Source organism: Squalius cephalus (genome assembly GCF_949319135.1).
Source record: "Squalius cephalus genome assembly, chromosome: 1".
Lineage (NCBI taxonomy): Eukaryota > Metazoa > Chordata > Actinopteri > Cypriniformes > Leuciscidae > Squalius > Squalius cephalus.
Window position 1 is genome coordinate 3,015,379 of NC_137122.1, and position 17,897 is coordinate 3,033,275.

A 17,897-nucleotide genomic window follows, 5' to 3' on the forward strand; every position below is an offset into this window, starting at 1 on the left:
CTGGCAATAGAATTTTGCCAAATATTTATTTATTAAAATTAACTAAAATAATCGTTAATGGAACCCAAAATATTTTTTTTACAGTTCCTATCCCTGATCATTATCTCCTTTGTTTCTACCAAAAAGACTCGGGAGGATTCTCTTATGAATGAATTTAATTTTGTTAAATGATTTAGACAAAATAAGTAAACCCTCGACAAGCCCCGTCTCAAAGTTCTTTGGCGTCCCCTCGTCCAGGTCTTGAAGTTAACTGGTAGGTCCTGCCTGATGATAGAGGCAGGGGCGGAGCTTACCCCCGGACGAGTGGACGGGAGCCATCCTGGTGGTGGTGGGGAGGATGGAGGGGAACTTCACTAGACAGCAAAATAGGAGGGCAAGATTGGTCTTTTTATATTTGATGTCAACCTGTGATTGGCTGAGCAAGATTATAAATGGAAAGTGGCTGGTTCTGTTAATAATTTATAATCCGCAGTCCAGTCCAGTTTCTTTGAGTGACGCCTGTGAGCTAGAGATGAGAGATGGAGATTTCCTTTTCAATTATCTTTTTCATTGGAAATAAGTACTGAAGTAATCCTGGTGGAAACTTCCAGTTCACACAGAATTAGTAACTCATGTCATTAATACAGCTGGATGGTTTAATGTAACAAGCGTGATACTGATGCTTGAATATTAGTCACAAATATGTGTAGGTTTGAATAAATTCCAATCACTAGACAAGTTATCTGTCAATGACGTCATAACCTTGTTATACTTGGTTGTAGTTTACTTCTGTAGAAACCAAAAAAATGGAAAAAAATAAAATAAAAAAATAAATAAATAAATAAATAAATATATATATATATATATATATGTATTATTTTTTGTTATTTATTTTTTACACACACCCCCACCACGACTGATGCTGAAATAATGGTTACATCCTGAAGTTAGCGTCATATGTTGAGCAATGTAGATCCAATCTTATGGGGGAAGCATCACCCCAAGCTGGAGCAAGCAAGGACACACTGCAACAAGCGTGTTGCTGTAGCCAATTTAACAATTGTATGGGATCTATTGGGGGAAGCTTACACCCCTAGCGGCAGCAAAATCTGATACAACAAGCATGTTCTATAATTGCGGAACTATTGCTAAAACTAGTGTAGTTTGGCAGAGGAAGCCATGGGCGCCGTATAGTGGGGAAAAGTTAGGACAATTCCAACTGACTGACAGGGGCCCCAACAAATGGGTAAAAACTCATTTAAATTGTTTATTATATTATACACTATATAAAACTTCATCATTAAGTATATTTCAAATAATAATAAAATGAATGATGTCTTTGATTTTACTTATTTTGGCAATAAAAGTTAAATATCCCCATTGACCAAAAAGTAAACATCTATATTGACCGACCACCCCCCTGTATCGGCATGAAATGGTTTGGTCCTGCCTTAGCGCACTTATCAGTGACAGTGTTTAGTTGCAGACAGTCAGTCGATGCGCCAGAAACACAGAGACCACAATGTTGCATAGTAAAAGAAAATCTGGTTTTCAACAAAGGAAAGAGAGAAAAGAGAGAGAGGAAAGACAAAAGAAAGGGTGTCAGTCTGTAACCCAGTTTTTCACCAAGAAAGGTGGGTAGCCTTTAGTCTGTGAGTGGTATTAACCTGTTGTCCGTAGTGAAATAAGCTAGCTAGCTGCAGGCTAGTGTTAGCCTACATTTCACCAATATTTAATCAGTGCAGGGAAACGTTTAGCAAGATATTGATATTAAATAATTGTCCCTGCCCCTTTTAGCAGACTAAACAACAGATGAGTAGCAGCACCCCAGTCTCCCCATAACTACCCCTCCCTGTCCCAGTGAAGAAGGTGAGCAACACCGTGTTAATGACTTAACATCATTATTTACCATAACTGTGTTAATGACTTAACATCATTATTTACCATAACTGTGTTAATGACTTAACATCATTATTTACCATAACTAAAAAGAAAATGAAATATTTATTAATGACAGAAATCAAACACAAATTATTTTCTCACAAAATGACCATTATGACATAAATAATAATAAAAAAAAACCTCCTGTCTGTACTGGATGCAGTTAGAAACAATGAGTAGCTTACCTCAACCTGCATGTAAGTTACAGACAATATTAAAATAATCCAGTTTGATGCGTTTATTTAGACTGAATTTTGTCCGTTAAATGGCGTTACATTTGTAGATACAGACTTTATTATTCCCATCATTCCAGGGAATAATAATCTCAATATGTAATAATTAAATAATTCAAAATCTGCTGTTTTCATTGTTTTGAGATGATGATGTAAATTTATTTTGATGAAAAAGTTAATATATATTTAGTTTTTTTTCGTTTTTTTTTTTTTTTTAAATCTGTCATTAATTCTAGAATAAAAATACATTTTATGCTGGCTTTTAACCTTGCATCAAATAGTGAACTGCATACTGTATGCAGACTTGCATTTACTAATCACCAGCAGTAAAGATTGTGCTAGTACTAGTATTGAACTACAAGAAGTTATGTAAAGCTTTTGATGGGACAGTTAGGTCCTAGAGATGTGGTGACAGCAGCTGCGCAGAGAGGGCCTGATTTGAAAGGACAAGACCCTCAAGATGGTGAGGGTTTTTACTCGCTTATGGTGCACTTTGTCACGGTCACCAGCTAGTCACCACCTCCTCACTACATTTCCCATCATCCTCACTGGCCCTCACCTGCATGCACTTACCTGACACAATACCTACCTGAACAACTTGTCTTCAGTCATCTGCTTCCTTCATCCGTCTTCAGTCATTGCCTCGATCTCCATTTCAGAACAGACATCTATCCTGAACACTGTATTCATCAGTTACTCTCCTGCTTCCATCGCTGCGATCACATACTTCTGCAAATAAACCTGTTGATTACTTTACCTGTGTGAATCCTTTACCTGAGTGAAAAAATAAATCAGGGTTTACAACATTTATAATAAGTGCACCATATATGGTATAAATACTTATAAATATAACATGTATGTACACTAATTGTATAAAACCATTCAGTCAGTACACCATAAGTTATAAAAATGAACTAGATCAATGTGATTAATGCCATTCAAAGTTTCCATCCTTAGGTTGTGTCTCCCTCTAGTGGGCAAGCAACATTTATTTATTATATGTGTTTTAAACACATAAAATAACATATAATTATAAAATATATATAAATATAACATTCGTTTTTCTATTTGTTTGTTATTTTGCATGAATTGTATCTTTTAAAATTGAAAGAATGAAAGAAAAACTAAATAAAAACAAACAGATAACAGTAACACATTATTTCGAATAAATGATAAACACAGAGTAACGCCCCTTTCACACATACGCCGTGTGCAGTGTGTAGGCGGTGCTTATTTTTTCCCGTACCTGTATAGACACTGCACGCAGATGCGGTCCGGCGATCCGTTCCAGGAGCGGTGCGTATACAGCAGTGCAGCGATCGTTTCCACACCGAGTCTATTTCTGCTGTGCTGCAAACAATTAATTAAAGTGACGGCGCATGTTTCGTGGTCAAAATGAACACAGATTGACCTGAAAATGTAGTAAATTCACCATAAATGTATTTAAATAAATACTACTATTTTTCATCTTCTTACTTTAAGACCGGGGTAAAACTACCTTTACCTCAACAAGGCGACGTTATGAACAACACTCGTCTCATTTGTGGAGGTGGAAAAACAAGTTCTTTGTGACATGCAAGATCTATTGTAGCCTATTAAAATTTAAATGCAAAAGAGAAGACATGAGAGTCGGCTGTTTTTGTCAATTTTAAGTTTTAATTTAAAATGTTTGTGATTTTAATATAAGTATTATATATTATAAAAATAGTGAGCATGTGTTTGTGGTACAGCCGCGGATCAGTCACTGCAAAAGCAGCATATGTGAAAGCACTACAGCGCACTGCTCACACACACACACTGCACACGGAGGATGTGTGAAACGGGCGTAAAAAATTGCCAATATCAATTTCTGAAATTCAGCCTCAAGTTTTTCAATTTCAAGTTCAATGTCTTGTTTTCAAATTCCCAAAAATTACTGAGTAAGAAAGTTGTTCAAAAATTAACGCAGTTCAGTCCATGAAGAGAATTAATTTTGTCTTCAGGGAAATCCTGGAAAACTTGAAAAACGCAATGTATCCCAGATAGCAAAAAAGTCTGGGCCGAGTCTGGCCTAAATTAGGCACTTCAGGCTTAATTCTGGCACTGTTTTTTTCACACTCCTGTGTCAAACAGTACTAGGCTAAGCTCTGCCAGAATAAGAAAATATTTGGCTGAGATCTGGTTGGGTTCTGGTAGAAGAGTAAATAAAAGATCTCTGGCATGAATGTGCTCTACTGTAAAATAGCTGTGTAAGATGTGTAGTTAATTGGTTCATATTTTATACATAATTATAAGGGTAATTTTGTCAAAAAGAATAAAATTAAATCTGTTTATTATAGGCCTAGTTAAAAATACCTATAGATAATTATTCAAATTGTACACTTTTACACATAAGGAGGCAAGAAGACCTTTCCTTTTTTTAAAGGAAAGAAGACTTGATTATTCTGATTATTTTAATGGGCAGTTAAGGAGTTGACAATGTGCAAAAAAAAAAAAAAAAAAATGCAAATGGTTCAGTCTGCAGCATCATATAAGACAAAAGATTGAATGGGACTGAATGAGTTCTTTGTGATTATCCAAATTGTAATCAATATATGCCACAAAAAAAGTTTTGGCAAACTGATTACCATTTGTACAGTATAACGACAGTTTTACTACAAAAACCCATGGTTAAACTGTTTTTTAGAGCAGTCTTCTTGCTCGGCAGACGGGTCAATGCGCGTCTGTTGTTGCTGATACGATGACGCAGTTTGCAATGCATCATGGAAATAGTAGTTGATTTACATATACGGCGTTAAATCCGCTTTACAAAAAGGACTACTTTTCCCAGAATGCACCCTGTGACATCATCCCGCCTACCTACCAGAGGATCCGGAAGTTACGTAGCAGTTATTCAGCAACTCATATTTTCCAACGCAGTCTCGCGGTGTCGTTCTAACTTCGACAATTACGCTATCTTGGTTTTATCTTATGAAGTTTTAATACATGATCAAGGTAAGTTGATACTTTTTTACATATCTAAACTAACACGTAGATTTTAATCTATAGCGCAGTAACGTTACTAGATAGGCTTTTTTGGTTGTTTTCTGTGGTTGGATTTGATTTGCTTTTATGTTAGAGGTTCTAGAATTAGTCTAGAATTAGCCCCCATTTACAGTGCTTATTATATGAACATAATGTGGGCTTACAGTGAGCGAGGTAACATGAGAAAAATGGCTATTAAAAGAGTCAACAAGATGTTTGAATCTTTGGGAAAAGAAATTAATTCAGGATTAATTCAACTTTACAGTGTCCCGAGAACAGGCAATACAATCACTGTGGCATCATGAAACACCCAGACCACAGAGAAAAGGCCTCTCAAGCGATGACCGATTAATAAGATGTAAGATTTCTTTTTGTCTTTTCTATCATATATTCACTGTTAGCGTAAGGCTCATGTCATAGCAGACGTGGTGTAGTAAACCTTTCAAAACCTGTGTTTAATGTTTTAGCACTGCTCCATGACATAATATCTAAACAAGAAATCCTTATGGAGCAGCAGAGGAACATTGTAAGGATGGTGCGAGATCTCAAAGCAAACAACGTTTGGGAGATCACAGAGGCACAGAACCAAAGTCAAAGTCCAAAACTGTTTGGTCATTAACTTCCCTGGAATGTGATCTTCGATCATGTCCAGTAACAAGACAAAAAGTGGTAGGTAACACTATCAGTAATGCACAGTTGCATGCTGTTATCACTCACAAGTCTGGTTGTAATTACTGTTGTAATTAAATGCTGTGTGTGTGATCAATCTAAAACATGAAAAATCTAACAGGAACAAAAACTATTTATATTTGTGTAATTTGGTAAATATAATATCGATATTAGCATGTTTTAGTGTTTTGACTTAATAGTGATGGCATGTTTTAAAAATATTTCAGGTACTTGAACTGGGATTGTTGTGTGGAGTCGACGTTAAGGACACGGTCTGGTGGATTATGAGGCAAGGATTCCAAAATGACTTTGTCAAAGTGGTAAACTGGAGAGGTGTACATGGGAAAACACCTTTCCAAAGCTTGCAGCTTAAAAACATTGTGATTGGTAAGTGTATTTTTGTTGTGTCTAAGTCTATCTGGAACTTCATGACTATTCCCTCATGTCATGAATGAATGTTGAAAGTTTTAATTCTTTGACTGGTGGTGTCTTTTGATACAAATGCTTTATATGTCTATTGTTAATTTTATTTAAAATTATTTTTAACTCTGTATTTGTATGCTCCTATTCTAGAGGCTGTAAGAAGAACTCCTGTGTGTACACAGACATCTGAGCTTGAGGCCGAAAAAGTTATTAAAAGGTGGTTTCATCTAGCTGGTGATCGCGAGGGTGGCAAAAAAAAAGGAGGACACCTTTGCAAAATGTTAATGTAAACCACACATTTTAAGTTATTAGGGAATCTGTTTTGCATTGTTGCAACTTATATTTTTAAATTTTTTGCACATCTGTATAAATTGTATTTCATTTATCTTTTATAACCAGCTTTTAGTTTGTTTCTGTACTTTATGATTTATGCATGACACTTTTGCAAATATGCAAAACACAAACGTGCTGCAAATGGCAGACCGACAATGCAAATATCTACAGTAGTGTTTTTTTATTATTTATTTTTTATTATTATTTATTGGTTGTATTGTATTTGCAGCATGTGTTGTGAAACTGATGTTTTCTTAACTTGCTGGTGTTTTTCCTGCATGTTTTCTTCTGTTGCAGGACGCTGAAGTCTCTTGCTGTTTGCAGCGCGTTTTTGTATTTGGTTGTGTTGAGTGTTTTCAGCATGTGTGTTGTCAAACTGATGAAGATGTTTTCTTAGTTTGCTGGTGTTTTTTCCTGTTTGCATGCGTTGAGATCTCTCGGCCACCGTATTTTGGTTCGTGTCTGTATTTCATTATTTAAGCATCCCACATACACTTTTTTTAAATTGCATAATTGCATTAATTTTTGTAACATTTTAATTTAGTGCTCTGTCTTTTTATTATTCTTGTATTGTGAATATTTGTTGCTTTTGTTTTGCCTTACTCTAGTATTGGTTTATCTTGTCTTTTTCCCGTAGTTTTTATTTTTCCATTTATCTGGCTGAGATTGTCTTCCCCTCTCAATAAAAATGCTGTACTTTGCATTTGTGTAGTGTCATTATTTTATTATTCCTTGCACAATATATAAGCATTACACAGGGATAATTTCTGGTTCAGTTTTGGGGACTGGTATAATATTGGCCCCGTTATGGCTGTTTTCTGGATAAGTTGTGGCTGAGTTCTGGGGTAAAGCTGGTGGCAGTTTGGCCTTTGTCTGGCTGACATCTGGGGATTACGGCGTTGTTTTGGGCCAGTTCTGGATAATATCTGGGTACATTGTTAAACTCTGGGTGAGTTTTGGTCTGCTTCCGGCATTGATCTGGTTGACTTTCGGTAAACAGCACTTGGGCCAACCTTGGACCGTAATTCCATGCGGTATGTGGGCCAAAATCTCAGCCGAAATTTAGCCAGATCCGGCCCAAAGCCAATTTGCTATCTGGGATGCAGTTCTGTCCTACCCAATCAGAAAACTCCTTTTCTCACAACTCCTTTTCCTCTGTTTCCAGGTATGAAACGATGGGATGGCTCGCCAGTCCAAACCCGGGATAAGAGTCCACAGCCAGGACAGGATTCAGGATCACAGCAGCATTTTTTCAGACACTCACAAAAGAGAAAAATAAAACACAAGAACAAAACCCGGCCTTGCAAAAACAAAGCCAAAACAATCATCAGTAACTCATTCAAATAAACAGTTTCTAATGACCAAAATGTGTGTTTCAATTATTTGGATATAGGCAACACATACACGCTAGTCACCATGTGCTTGATTAACACACTAGAGTCTGTGTACAGAGCTAGCAAAGCTAGCAGCGCATGGCACACACTTCACAACAGAAAAAATATAATCTTTCAAACATTTAAACATAACTATATGCACTCACAGATTGTATTAGAAAACACTTACAGCATTTTCAAACATTTTTTATATCACTCTTCACTTTTTCAAATGTATTTTTCACATTAAAAATCAAAAACAGTATCCACATTACCTAAATACATCTCTTATGAAGAAATTGGTACTCACCAAGGAGAAATATAACTCAGAGACAAAAAAAAGTATTTTCTCAAAGAAACAGATTTAGTTCAGATCCTATCACGTCAGTGTCTTTTCTTCTCGTCGCGTTCAGATTCACATCGCACTCTTCTCAAAGCGTGGGCTTTTTAAATAATTAATACCTCATAAATCTACTTCTCAACTTGTTAATGATCTATTGCTGGATTATTAAACAGTTTGTTCTCCCTCAAATCACTCAATCGCATCTGCTCTCATATGGAGCTAGAAGAGTCTCAATAAAGATAAATGCACAAACTGCATTCACATATGCACACACAGGATACACAAATGCACACACATGATTCATAAATACACACACAGGATACACAAATGCGCACAAAATTCACAAATGCACACACAGAATTTAAAAAGCACAGAAGATTCACAAATGCATACAAAATTCAGAAATGCACACAAAATTCATAAATACACACACAATTCAGAAATGAAAACAAAATTTACAAATGCACACAAGATTCACAAATGCTCAGGACAAGATTCAGAAATGTATTTCTGATGCACACACAAATATATCTTGATTTACAAACTGCTTGCGGTCTGTGAACTTCACTGCATTTGTGTGTGAATTTTGAGACTCCCCTGACTTGGCTCGACACACAAATGCCTTTTTTTAAACAGGGAATGACCTGTGACCAATCAGATACCTCCCTTGTTTTAGCCAATCACAAGAACGCACCCCACGTGGGGGATTGTTTACTTGTAAGCCAATCACATGAAGTGTGGGCGCGAGCGCTAGAGCGAGGTGGGTGGAGTTCTGCCAGTTGGTTGAGACCGGCTTCTTAGGCGGTGGGCCAAGTCCGTCTATCTCGTTTAGTTTTTGATTTGACAGTTACTCAGCAGCTGTGTGGCTCATTTTTGTCTGTATGAATAATTCACAAAAAGATTAATGATTGTTTCCAGCGCCAATTGTTGCACATTAAAGTATAAAAATAGATTTCATTTCGCTAGCTGATCACAAACGTTGGCCGGAGTGAGATCCAATCAACGCTTGTGTTGTTACCTTGTTGAATAGATTTGGCCAATCACGTTATTCGTTGAACCGGCGTCGCGTCAGTTTTGAGTCTAGTACAGTCTACAACCCAACCTGAAGAGACCGGTGTGTCTCGGCAAGACAACGTCAAGGTAAGATTTGTTTTACAATGATTATACACCCCTATATCTTAATGCTTTTCATATAAGTTGTATTTAAGACTGCAAGCTATAGTTCGCCGTGAATATATGCGTTGTCGTCAGTGATGCGCGGGTCAATGTATAAACAAACCGCACCCGACCGACGTTTTCAACTAACCCGCCCGCAACTCGGACTGCAAAAAACGAAAAAGAAAATATTGTAGCCTACCCGACCCGCTTCCTGACCCGCATTTTTTTTAAAGTATAGCTATAATGCTCATCGTAGCTCTTAATATAACTTAATATTCTAATTTTGTCAAGAATTATAAAAAATCGTCAATATAAGCTCATAATTTGTACTAAAATAGTCTAAATATTTAGTTTTAAAAACAATTTTAAAAAGCTGGCTATGTCTATTTTGATGTTTCTGCGCAAGTTCAGCAGACAGTGGTTCGGGTTTGTTCCGATCAGAGCTCGTGAGCGGAGAGCGCATTTCTGAATATTCCGCTCCGCTCATGGTCGCTTGCTCAACCCAGATGGCCTGCTGGTTCGAAAATATGTGGAATAAGGGCTGCCTCCGACTATTTTTTTTTTTCTTGTCGACTAGTTGTTCATTTAAGCCATTCGTGGACAAATCGCCCCTTTATATTAAATTAATTACTTAAAGGCTAGCCTACAGGAATAAGCGTAATGACCGCACGCTTAAAGCTTGCCACAAAGAACCGGTTGAAGTAATGATTATGAATGTGTCTAAATTAGCAAGGAGACATTTAATTGTTTAGTAATAAACTGGTGTTTTCTGTGTCGCTGCAAAGATGAAGTTGACAATGCGGAGATTGCGGACTCGCCATGAACGCCAGAGAGAAATGTATACATTTCATATGGATTAGCCTACATAATCAGAGAGTATAGCCTATTTATTTTGGTTTGAATATTTTCGTTTAAAAGTAGATATTTCAAGCTTTCTGTAATATATAGCCTATATTTATCAAATCTGTGAGGCACAAGTTGAGTTTCGGCGCCCTCCAGTTCACATGCAGTGATCGCGTACCGGCGCCTTATTTTGTCTGCTATATATTTGCTTCTTATTTAATAAATACGGGCAATTGATTGATAAAACATTGATCAAAATTAAGATACAATTTATACAAAACGAAAATCTTTTAAAAAGAGTTTTCTATAAAACAAAACTTAATGAAGTCGTCAAAATCATGTTTTACCAAAAACAGCGCCGTTGCTAGGAGGGCGCCAGCGCCTCTGCCTCTCAGCGCCTCTGCCTCACGAGTGCATGATAGCCCTGAAGACGCCTAGCAATGATATACCTTTACTGGTAGTATACCTTTAGTTAAGTTATCGCAGCGCGCTAAGAGACAATGTTATCGGAAAATGCAGCCCAGGTATATTCATAATGGAGATTCCAAAGCTCTCTTCTTTGGTCAGAACCATGGAGAGCGATCGCGGATTTACTTTTACAATGCAACACAATATTTAAAGAGCATCAAGCTATTAAAATCTATATTATGTATACGCACAGATAATATAACAGTAGGCTATATTAGTCAATATTTTTTTATTAGGTTAAGCAGTGATTGGATAACGTTTTTTTATTTTATTTTTATTTAACGTTTTTAATTTAAGGCCCACCCACAATTGGTCTGGCTTATCCAAAACTGGAATCCTGGCGCCGTGCCTGGTTGGTCGTGCCAGTTTTGTGGTTATCAAATGTGCAAATAGCATCGCAAGAAGTAGCCTACACATGACAAAGCCAGCACTTTGGTCATCATCTTTCATTATTTCGGCAAATGTCTCCCACACTTTGCTCTTTCTATTTGTGTATAATTTTGCGGAGCTTCCACTCCCCAGTCTTCACCTTTTCTCTTGCCGCCTCCATCTCTACCTGCAGACTGAGCTCGTGCGTCATCTTCGCGCCAGTTATTCAGCCAATAAAGTGTAAATTAAATTTAAAACGTATTCATAGAAAATTGTGTCTAGAACTATATCAATTACAAAGGTTTAATTGGCATCTTTATTTCAAACGACCCGACCGACCGCGACCCGAATATCATTAAAAATATTTTTGGATGACTCGTAACCGCGGGTGACCGCAGGCACCCGCTCATTTCGGATCAACCCGCGCATCACTGGTTGTCGTTGATGAGAACAGTAACGTTAGCCACGAAAGAATGTTGGTAAGTGGAGCAGTAAAGCTAGGTCTAACGGTATGCTGCTTAGGCTAATCCAAAATAATCATTCGGTACATACACAATAAACTAAGCAAAGAGTATTCAAATACGGGATTATTACGGGAAAATTTTTAAACGGGAAGACAGCAGGAAATAAGTCTGACTAAGGGAGAATCACGGGGTAAACGGGAGGGTATGTCGAGGTTGGTTACAGCAAGCTACCTAGGCTACAAGTAAGCTAGACTAATTATCAGCTAAAAAGAGTGCAAACCAAAATAAAGAATGATTTCAAATCAACTTTATAGTGGTAGTGGAGTTATTTAAGCCAATTATGGTTGATTGTCACAGTTTATACAATGACACAATTCTGTGCATGGTAGCTTACATCTGTCAGTGGTTGGGCTTCACCTACACAACAGAACAGGTATAAGATGGAATATGGTGGAAAAATACTTTAGTTAAAGATGGCTGTTTTTGAGCTATTTAACAAAATTATTTGTGGTCAGAACTGCAGTAGTCTTAATACAAAAATGTCAAGATGAAAAATGTGATTGAATATTATCTAGTAATGTGCGCTTTCTGTGTTTATTTATCTGAATATAATTCAGTTGTTTATCTAACACAGACAGGACAACATCATATCTCTCCACACCCAAATTACTACAGAGGTGATCGTTGACAATCATCACATCAACAGCACCATGATGGAGCAGGTCAAGATCACAGAGTTGCTTAGTATCCACATCACAGATGACCCATCTTGATCTATCGACACCACCAACAGAACCTGGCCAAGAAATTCCAAAAACCTCTGCACTTCCTCCCACAGTTGAGGAAGGCTCATCTCCCAAAAATCCATCCTCTTAACTTTCTATAGGGGAATCATAGAGAGCCTCTTCCTTCCACCCCCACCCTCCAGTAACCTAAGGGCAGCTGACTGACTCTTGCACAAATACACTGGTAGTATTACACTATGATGCCGCTACATTGGTTTATTTTTAAATTTGCTATGAACATTTGACCCCACTTACACTGCCTTTGCTACTTGTCATGTCATCCACTTACACAATAATACTATATTAATTAGGGATAAGGCACGATTTTCAAATATTCGATTAGCTGATTTTATTATAGAATAGGATGTGCGGGATGATTGTCTTTAAAAAATCCCCATGTTTTAGTTGTGGTTATAAGTTGCAATCCTAAATTCACATAACATTTTTATACATTTAATAAATATATTCTTAATATTTGTTGTTTTTGTTTGTGTTTGAGCGTATATATATCAATATTAATTTTGAGACTTGAAATGTAAACTCTCAAGGGTTGGATTTCTAAATATATGTTGGTTATGTGTCTATTCAGAATGACTTCTGAGCAGCAACCTTTTTTTTTTTTTTTGGGTATGTCATGTATGCATCACTTGCATATCATTATTCATTCACGTGAAAACATGTTTAACAGTACCAGACATTAGGAAAATATGACATACGGATGTGCCGTTACAGTCAAGTCAAGTTTATTTATATAGCGCTTTTCACAATAGAGATTGTATCAAAGCAGCTTCACAGTATTAAATTAAAACAATACATCAATGTTTGTTTCTAGTGGAAAACGTCCACGTTTGGTAATGCTGATCAATAGTATTGTTGATTGATTAATTAAATTAAATATCCCCAACTGAGCAAGCCATAGGCAACAGTCCATTGCATTAATAAAAATAATTTGTGTGTAACGTTAGGCTACATTGAACAGACTTTGCCCAACTTGTCTGGGAAAGGAGTTACAGGGCTTTTTACATTTGAGGCTAAACGGATAAAACACCTAATTTTTAGCTCAGTATTACTGAACTACATTACTAAAATTACATTTTTAATGATTAAAGCAAAATTAAAATTTCAAGAACGCAGCTTCCTGGTCACTGACAAAGATTACTTTGCCTCCGCTGTAGAATCTGTGTTCATTATTTACATTGGTTGTCAAGGAAACGGGAGGTTTTCTAACGTTATGATTAGTACTCCTGCTTACTTGCCGGTTTAAAAAAGTAAGAGTTTGTAAGGACATTTTGCGTCAAATGTGCAAACAACAAAGTTGGAAACAATGTCTGCAGTACTTATACGATTTTATTACATGGCCTCAGCAAAAAAAAAACGTACACAGCTGAGAGGTAAGTATTAAATTCGTAATTTCGAGGCCCACCGCCTCAACCATAGACTGTAAAAAATGGTCTCAACCAACTGGCAGAACTCCACCCACCTCGCTCTAGCGCTCTCGCTCGCACTTCATGTGATTGGCTTACAAGTAAACAATCCCCCACGTGGGGTGCGTTCTTGTGATTGGCTAAAACAAGTGAGGTATCTGATTGGTCACAGGTCATTCCCTGTTTAAAAAAAGGCATTTGTGTGTCGAGCCAAGTCAGGGGAGTCTCAAAATTCACACACAAATGCAGTGAAGTTCACAGACCGCAAGCAGTTTGTAAATCAAGATATATTTGTGTGTGCATCAGAAATACATTTCTAAATCTTGTCCAGGGGCCGTATTCACAAAGAATTTTAAGGCTAAAAGTAGCTCCTAACTGGCGAATTTAGGAGCAACTCCTAAAAATAATGGGCGTGTCACTCGTAAATTTAGGACTCCTAATTTTTTTGACTAAGAGTAATTCACGAAGCATTTTAGCCCTAAAAGTAGCACCTAAGCCTGGGACAGCTTAAAAGAAGTCGAGAGGACTCCTAACTCACTAAGACCTATTCACAAACCACTTTTTGTGGCATTTTCACGTTGCGATGTTTTGAAATGCGTATGCGGCGGCTACAGGAGCTTCCGATCGCGAGGGAACAATTTTGCATTGTAGGCATAACTAGGGATGCAATAACGCCACCAACAACAACCAAAACTAGGCTACTCATTGCATGTAAACTAATTGTATCGTTTCATTGTGAATCAAATTAAAATGTTCTTCTCTTTGCAAACGTAGGCAGAGGCATATAGTGACAGATTAATTCAATAATGTTGCAAAGATATTGCATCAATCCATATGTTTCATTAGGCTACTAGGCTATTTGTTTTGCCTTACTCTTTATTCATTTAGGCTATTTATTCAGTTATTCATCATCTTCTGTCCTTCGCACTACTTGTGTAGCGCACGCATTCTCAGACCTGTCACCTGTCACTCATCATCGTAGGGGAGGTGTTTGGAATCATTCCCGCGTTACAATCATCAGCCAATCAAGTTGGTCACTTCAGTCAAGCTCGTGCATGAGTAATGACGTCATCCATAGCAACGAAGACTCACTCTTAGTTTAGGAGTTGTCATTTTTCTTTACTAAGAGTAGGTCTGAAAGGCGTTGTGAATAACTTTTAAGAGAAAACTCCTGGCTAAAATCTTTTAGTGTGATTTAGGAGTACTCCTAGTGGTAAGATAAAATGCTTTGTGAATACGGCCCCTGAGCATTTGTGAATCTTGTGTGCATTTGTAAATTTTGTTTTCATTTCTGAATTGTGTGTGTATTTATGAATTTTGTGTGCATTTCTGAATTTTGTATGCATTTGTGAATCTTCTGTGCTTTTTAAATTCTGTGTGTGCATTTGTGAATTTTGTGCGCATTTGTGTATCCTGTGTGTGTATTTATGAATCATGTGTGTGCATTTGTGTATCCTGTGTGTGCATATGTGAATGCAGTTTGTGCATTTATCTTTATTGAGACTCTTCTAGCTCCATACTCTCACTCTCGTGTCGTTCGCAATCTCTCTACATTTCTGCTTGTGCGCGATCTTCTGGAACTCTCCACCAGGGGGCGGGGCTAACCTTTCACCTCACCAATCAGGAATCAGTTCAGGAACCTTCTCTTTCTTTTGGGATTATTTATAATAAAATAAATACATTATACTTCATGTTCTTTTCTCACTATTAGTTTTATAGCGATATAAATAAAATAATACTAATTATTAATATTAGTGATCCGAATGACCTGGGTTACATAAATCAACTATTTAAATGTACATTCATACATCTTATTATTTAGACATGTGTCAGTAATTAATGGTTAATTCAGGTAGTTTTAAAGCATTTAGTTGTGGTCAGTTAACTTTTTTTGTGAGCTCATCTAAAGTGAGGACTAGTTCTGCCTTGTAAAGCTTTTACAAAGGAGATTTTACTGTTATCTTCTAAACAGAAAAGGGAAACAAACACAACACAGTGATACAGAACATAGAAATATTTAAGATGTATGAATGTACATTTAAATAGTTTATTAATCGTTTACTTACACTTTCTAAGTGATCTTATGAACCACTGACAACAACTCCTAAATAACCAGTTTGTAAATAATGCAATAATTCATTTAGAAATGATAAATTGATCATTAAAAAGTAAGAAAATACAATTATTAAACACATTATAGATATGCTTATAAATCAAAAATAAGGCATTTATAGCTGTATTTATAAACTGCTTATTAATGTCTATCCATGCTTTATAAATGATGAATTAACTGTTTTTTTTACTAATGTTTAACTAATGATTAATAGCGTGCAGTTATTATAGTGTTACCGAAACACAATTCAACTTAAAAGCGTAAGAAAGAAAAATAAACAAGAAAGAAATCCGCACTTGTTAAATATGTGGCAATGTGTGCAGTGTGTGTGCGTAAGAGTGGGATATGCGCGTCTATGAATATAGCAACACTGGCCAAGTTGGCAGCACGGGTGGCTAAGAGTGACTCGGGTACATCGGCGGCGTTAGCCCATCTTGCTCCTGTGTTTTTTCCTGATCCACCAAGCCATGGAATTTGGGAGTACGGTGCAAAATACTCCAGTCCCGTCCCAAACCGAGGGTAACGCCCGCTAAGTGTTCTCCACGCTTGTAAACAATGGGGCGGTACTTCCGCCTATGTCCAGCGTGACCTTTCCAACGTGATTACGTAATGCCTGGCGCGTCGCACACCAGCACAAGACCAACAATTGTGGTTAAAAAGTATATACAGTTTTATTTTTTTTAGAAAATGAGCGATCGTTCCGCTAGATAAGCCCCTATTCCTCAGCTGGGATCGTGCAGAGCCCTTTGAAACTGCATTGATTTGGACTTCAACAATTTGGTGACCGATGAAGTCCATTGTGTGGAGAAAAATCCTGAAATGTTTTCCTCAAAAAAGGTGAGTAAATCATCAGGAAATTTTCATTTTGATGTGAACTAATCCTTTAGTAATGGGGGAATGTAGTGTTTGTGTATTAGTCAGGAGATGGCGCTGTAGTCCACATGTTGTCACCTATAAAAGGTGTAGAGTAAGAGTTGAAGTGTGTTGTACATGCTGACCATTATGTAACATCTGGCACTGTTGGATTGCTTTAGGATTTTAATAAATCTATAAGAACTGAGAACTTTCTTGGCCTCATGCTTACCAGGATTTAAACATTACAACATCAGCAATTGCTGGTATACTGGAAATCTCTGAACACATCTAGTGTGTGTAATCAGAAATGTCCTGTATCTCATCTCTGTGCATCTCAAGTGTATGGACGTGTACGGGGTTTTCACACACCTTAAGTTTCAATGAAATGTCCAATGTCCAATTAAAACCGTATTGGGGACAAATGTGGGCAAAATAAAAAAAAATATTTAAAAAAAAAATGTCCTTAATCTGAGCGGTACAAGACTTGGCTACTTTTCCTAAGTTTGCCACCTGAACACACACAAGAAAAACTGACTTGATTCTACAATGTTAAGTGAGTGAAAAAAAAAAAAACTCCTTAATCTCGCCTTTGTGGACAGAAATGGGAAACCCATAGGAATGAATGGGAAAAACTGTAATTCAGAGCATTTTTATTTGTCAAAAAAGAATCAGTAGATCCAACATATCATACATACATACACACAAATGAAGGGGTGATCCTGTACAACCACGGTTGTCAAACTGGGGTACGCGTACCCCCAGGGGTACGTGGACTGATTTCAGGGGGTACGCGAATTGCCGGTAATCTTGACAACCGCACCACCGCGGTGGCTGAGTAGTACCGGCGGTGGTTTGCCAAAAAAAATGAATGCTGTTTTACATTAATATTATGACACACAAAGCTTTGTTTACAAAATAAATAATAGGTTAGCAATTAAATGTTATATCGCAGCCATGGAAAAGTTTGAATTCATGACGAATGAGAGAGTTGTGCGTGAGCCCATAAACTTAAGCTTTTTCGGCTTTGAATTCTGGTTTGCAATCTGGTCATCCGATTATTAGCGAATTTAAAAATATTTCATTAGTTATTCCTTATAGAGAGCTTGAACCGTCTACTTTTA

The 17,897-nt window shown here is 37.0% G+C and overlaps 3 long non-coding RNA genes across 3 annotated transcripts; 2 read left to right on the top strand and 1 right to left on the bottom strand.

Moving 5' to 3' along the window:
* The first annotated feature begins 1,459 nt into the window (after positions 1–1,459).
* Positions 1,460–7,785, top strand: LOC307156688. Its single transcript, XR_013820775.1, has 3 exons — positions 1,460–1,613; positions 1,777–1,848; positions 7,747–7,785. It is a non-coding gene; the product is annotated as an uncharacterized lncRNA (long non-coding RNA).
* LOC307156655 lies at positions 4,998–7,284 on the top strand. The gene is made up of 5 exons (XR_013820761.1): positions 4,998–5,126; positions 5,422–5,514; positions 5,624–5,825; positions 6,053–6,212; positions 6,399–7,284. It is a non-coding gene; the product is annotated as an uncharacterized lncRNA (long non-coding RNA).
* LOC307156702 lies at positions 6,792–15,372 on the bottom strand. Its single transcript, XR_013820779.1, has 3 exons — positions 15,329–15,372; positions 8,265–8,505; positions 6,792–7,881 (listed from the first exon to the last, which is right to left on the bottom strand). It is a non-coding gene; the product is annotated as an uncharacterized lncRNA (long non-coding RNA).
* Positions 15,373–17,897: the final 2,525 nt, after the last annotated feature.